This window comes from Trichechus manatus, unplaced genomic scaffold, assembly GCF_000243295.1.
Source record: "Trichechus manatus latirostris isolate Lorelei unplaced genomic scaffold, TriManLat1.0 scaffold00142, whole genome shotgun sequence".
NCBI lineage: Eukaryota > Metazoa > Chordata > Mammalia > Sirenia > Trichechidae > Trichechus > Trichechus manatus.
Genome location: NW_004444078.1, coordinates 1,580,420 through 1,585,910, shown reverse-complemented (window position 1 = coordinate 1,585,910; position 5,491 = coordinate 1,580,420). Strand labels below are relative to the sequence as shown.

Here is a 5,491-nt window from a genome sequence, read left to right as displayed (position 1 = left end):
CATTTTTATCATGCCTTCTGCAGATAAGAATTGATGTTGATGGTGACATCAATAATGGTATAGTTCCAAGCAGATATAGCCTCTAAACTCCAAAACTCTACCAGTGGCATTTGACAAACCCCAGTGCCTGTGGTTCTTATTCCTGTGGGAACAGAGTAACTATATATGGTCTGAATTCTTTGGTTCACCTCATTTTAGTGACAGTTTCCAGATATAGGTCAGTCCCTTTAAACCTGGCCCCATTTATGGCAATTTATTTCATTATAGGATAAAGCAGCTAGAATCATGAGTAATAATTACTGTGTCTGCAGTGTTTTTATTTAACACCTTAGCCAAGTAATCCTCACCTCGCCCTAGTGAGTAAGTTTGGATGAGCACCCTACCCTCTTCCGTGATGAGGAAACCAGGATCTGGGTCAAGTGGTTTGTTCTACATTCTGCAATAAGGCAAGAGCCCGCTGGAGTTAGCAGCTGGGAATCCTGATTCTTTGGCCCCTCCAACATTCCGAAATAACATGCAGATTAATACCCTGTCATTGATCAGTATACAGTGCCAGTTAATACACTATGTTCAGATATATACGGCTATTCAAATTTTCTTTTACTTATTTACTTGCAACAGAGAGTGTCTACCTAGCATTCAGTGAAATTAAATGAGTTAATAGATATTCAAAACCTCGCAAGTGAAGGCACACTTTACCATTCAGTATACTTTTTGTCTCTTACAGTCAAATTAATATTTTCTGATATTCTTGGGCATTCAAACTTCTTTATCTAGGGGAGAGGAAACATTGGAGAGCACGCCCACTCCTTGTAGGCATTTGCCCCCAGACTATTTTCTAGTTGCCAGCGCCCCCTCTCCCCGAGCTATTAGATTTCTCACTGGATGTTAGTGAATCTTGCAGCAAAACAGGTAGAAGGACCCTGACTTGCGTGGGGGCTGGGATCGGACGCTCTGTCTCCCTTTCTTTCCGTCCTTGCCCGGAGCTGACTAGCTTCTACGCTTGCCCTCCGGGCGCTGAGGGTCGGGCCGCAGGACAACGAGGCGCCGAGGCTGCCGTCCGCGCTCGCCCGGGGGCGCTGTTAGCCAGCACCTGGCGCGGGAGGTGGGTCGGCTCGGGAGGCCGCGGCTCCCGGTTCTGCCGGCGCGCGGAGGGGCGAATCCTAGGCTGCGAGGTCGCCGCCCCCGCCCCTCGGCCCAGCCCCTCTGCCTGCCCAGGAGAGGGGAGTGGCCGGGCGCCTCCTGCCGCAGCCGAGCGCTCCGCAGCCACCGGACACTTCACAGCCGGCCGCGCAGGGAAGCCGCAGGCGCGGCGCGAGAAGGCGGTGCCAGAGCACGGGGCGCACAACTGGCCGGCAGCCGCGGGACAGCAGCCGACGAGCAGCCACCTCCGAACAGCTGCGGGTGCGAGCATCGCTGGGATCGCGGCGGGAGCCCCGCAACCTCGGGCAGGAACCACGTTCGAGAGCGCCACCGGAGCGGGAGGACGACGAGGAGGCGGTGTGGCGCCTGGCGAGGTAGCGCGAGCGCTTCCCTCTTTCTTTTGCCCTTCCGGCTCGGTCCAGCTGCCGCCCGCGAGGGGCGGTAAAGCGGGCGCTCCGCGCCATTCTGCTTGGGGTCCCCTTGACCCTGCCGCGCCCCATAGAGCTCTCGTCACTGGGGTCTGCCGCTCTCCTACGGGGCGAGGCGGCTTTGCGGCGAGAACCAGCGCACGCAGGAGGTCGCGGAAGGTGGTTGTGACTCCGCAGATGCTTTGGGGGAGGGTGGGAGAGAAGGGCTTGCAAACTAACTTGCTCTCACTTTGCCCTGTCCCCCTTGTACCTGTGGGCAAAGTGGAATCCAAATTTTCCCCTTGTTCACCTACACCCCTTCCATCCTTTTTGCCCACAGCTGTTTCCTGGCTCCTTGGCTCTGTGGAAGGACTTGGTGTGCGTTCCTCCGGGAACGAAAGCGGAGGGAAAATAAAAGGGCGTCCTGGGGAGTGGGATTCAGGTACCGTGTGCCCTGGTTGCGGCGGCGAGAGAGCAGGGCCGAAGACCCGACGGGGCTCCCAGTGCGTGCAGCTGCTCTTTCCTCCTTTGTTCAGCCGCAGTGGAGGGGGCTGCCCTGGGTCTCGTTTCCTGCCCTGGATGGGATTGATTCATAGTCCCGGCGAGGGAAGGGGAGGGGGCGGGGCTGAATGGAAACCAGATTAGGAGCGGGAGGGAGCCCGGAGGGTGCTGGGCGGGGAAGAGGGTTGGGGACGGGATGATGAGAGAGCACTGAGGAGTTGATTATAAACACACGTTTTTGTCCAAGGGCTGTGTGGGTTTCTGGAGTTTATTTGTAGTGCTTTGTTCAGGCTGCGGCCGAGTGTCTGTTGCTGCAACAAGTTGTGTCCTTCCTTTAGTTCTAGGCGTTCTGAATGTCCGTTGATGAAATCAAATCTAGTTAGTTATAAGGGAAGGTTTCTTTTTTTTCTTTCTATAAATCAGGTTATTTCTGTGTATGTGTGTGCCTGTGGATCTGTGGGTGTAGCTGGTGGAGATTGACTCAAATAGGTAGAACGCAAATTTTATGGACTCAAGTTTGAGATAAAATAATGTTCTCGACTGTAATATGGTATTACATTTTTTCAGGAATGCTTTGGGGGAAGCCACCAGAAAATTAGACGTTGCTAAATTAATGAATTGTATTATGTAATGCTGAATTGAAAAACCCTTTTACAGTCTTTCCCGAAAAACCACACTACACACACACACACACACACACACACACCCCTTTGGGTTTTTAGAGTTGAGGGGCCATGGCTTTCAAGTGTGATGTACTTTCTTTTTCCCCAGGTGGATCGTCTGGAATAAGAAAGAAAACACTTACCATTATGGTGAATGGGATTTTTTTTTGGAGGAGGTGGAACTAAATGTAGTATGTCAGGCATTTGTTAAGTGACCCTTTGCTAGACTGGAATCAGGAAGCCCCAGAGGACTGGCTGACCCTGAGAGTAGTGGGGGGTGGAATGATGAGTGTGTTTTGAATGGCGTATTCCAAGCAAAACTTTGGGGAGGAGGCTGACATTTCCAGGCATTCATGGTTTGTGCCTATGGGACACTGGTGGAAGGATCCCAAAATCAGACCGAGGGTTAGAATTACTGTGGTATTGGGAGAAACTCTGATAACAGTCAGGATGCAGACAGGACTGGGAAGGGGCTTCGTGCCGCCCCTTTGACAAGCCTGACGTCCGCCATTAAACCACCCTTTTGGTCATTCATTTTAAGATGATCCAAATTGGAAAACATCTTAACCTTAGAAGGAGAATTAGGAGCTTATTCTTGGGGAGAAAAAAAGTTTCCTGCCCACCAAGTGGTAATGGAAAAGAACTGTACATGCTATTGCTGAGGATTTGCCTTTTTCGTGGGGGATGTGGTCAGATTTTCAGGCCAGGCTGAAAAACAGTGGGGCTTGTCCTCAGGAGCCATTATGATGTGAAGTTGAAGTGGGATGTTCTCCATCTGTCAAACTGTTAGTTGTTATAACTAACACATTGCCTGGTAAAACATTGTGCCATGGGCAGCTAACAGAGAGAGACTTATTTGTTATGGTGGTTTTACCGTGTTGGACTTTTCATTTATGTTGTGAATTGTTTTGTAAAAAACACCACAGTTGGATCCTCTCAAGTACTCTTTGGGATATACGTTAAGGAAACGCAAAGCCTAAAAACACTACTGCTATGGAGACACACATAGGAGATCCTCTTAAAGAGCTGGAGTTCTGGCCCCGGCTGACTCAGTGCCCAGTTGTGTGATAAGGCTGGCAGCAGGCTGTGCCCCTTCATGTAATGAATCATCACTCTGTCAAGCCTGGAGATGAAGACTGACTTGCCCCGGTTACTGCACAGTTATGCAAAGCAACAAGGAGCATCCTCATCTGTGGGGAAGGAGTCTACACCTAAGTTGGGAGATTTGGTGGGGAGGTGGTGGTGATGTTTGGCTAAGAATGATCCTCTGAGTGTAGCATCCGTGTTTTTAGCATGTACTTCCTTTTGTCGTTCCCTTCTACTATTCTTAATAGTTGTACTTTTGGATTTTTATTAAGTAGCCTAACAGTAATTATAGCTATCATTTAGTAAATGTTTACTGTGTGCAAAGGGTTTTGTATACGGTACTATGTTAATGACTCCATAAGGGGGATACAGCACTTTAACAACTCTGTCAAAAAACAAACAAAAATCCATTGCCATGGAGTTTATAGCCTATAGCCACCTTATAGGACAGAGTAGAACTGCCCCATAGGGTTTCCAAGGCTGTAAATCTTTACTGTAGCAGACTGCCACATCTTTCTCCACGGAGCGGCTGGTGGGTTCAAACTGCCAACCTTTCGGTTAGTGCTTTAACCACTGTGCCACCAGGGCTTCTTAAGTGGGTATCATCTCCATGTTACAGTGGAAACTGAGGCCTAGAGAAGTTAAGTAACTTGCCTCTTATACTGTACTTGTACAGGTAATTAATAAACAGTGGAGGTGTGATTTGAACTCCAGTTCATCTGATTCCAAAGTTTATATTCTAAGTAGTACACTGTATGGTATATCTTTTAATAATAGGGATAATAGCAATTTGATTACTTATTAGCCTTTTGAAGATTTCAAAAAACTTTCATATATATTATTGTTATTGATCCTTTCAAAAACTGGGAGATGGCAGACCAGATGCCTTTTCATATTTTCATATATGAGAACTGGTAGTCACAGAAGCTGAGCGACTTGTTCAAGGCCACACAGCTACTACGTAGTGTAACAGGGATTAGAATTCACCTGGTTTGGAAGGCCAGATTAGTGATATCACAATGCTTAAAACTATATTGTTAAAAAGCTGTATGTTATGCAGTAGTCTGTATGAATTAGCTTTAAGTGAATGAAACTACATTTTTAAAAAGTTAGGCTGCCAACATTTAAAAATAATTTCTTCTTTGGAACATTTAAAAGTGGGGGAATGGGGTAGATCTTATTTAGTTTTCCAGCATTTTGTGTTTATTGATATCTGTTTTAGCCCTTTTTATCTTACAGTGTTTAATAGGACACTGCACTTTGCTTCTTAACTGAGACCCAGTGCCCTGGAGTGTCTTTTTAGAAGAGAAATAAGGAGGGAAAGAACGTGATTATAAAGAGGAAGTGGGACATCAGAATTGGAAATACGCAGCGGCAGGCCATAGATTTTCCCAGCACATGCTTTTTGTCCTGGCAGTAGCCTTTTTACAGAGGACATTCTTCCTTAGCGAAGTGTCAAGGGTCTTTCTTTACAGTATCCTCTGAGATCATCAAATTTCTGAGCTCTGTGGGAACATGCATTCTACATGATTTCTGTGCTCATCTTTTCCCCTAGGAGAAGTGAACTAGTTTAGGCGTCAGCATGAAAGGGGAACGGAAGTGGTATCTGGCCTTGGAGTGGACAGGAGGCAGCAGACCTTGACCCAAGAGTGGTCACCAAGTTCAGGAGCGGAACGGATTTTAACACTTGGC

The 5,491-nt window shown here is 47.8% G+C and overlaps 1 protein-coding gene across 1 annotated transcript in view; it reads left to right on the top strand.

Moving 5' to 3' along the window:
* Positions 1-1,494: 1,494 nt before the first annotated feature.
* MYO1B (myosin IB) overlaps positions 1,495-5,491 on the top strand; it is a 200,428-nt gene continuing 196,431 nt past the window's right edge. Inside the window, exon 1 of the mRNA XM_004385602.2 lies at positions 1,495-1,517. The gene's annotated coding sequence lies outside the window, so the exon portion shown is untranslated. The remainder of the gene's footprint in view (positions 1,518-5,491) is intronic.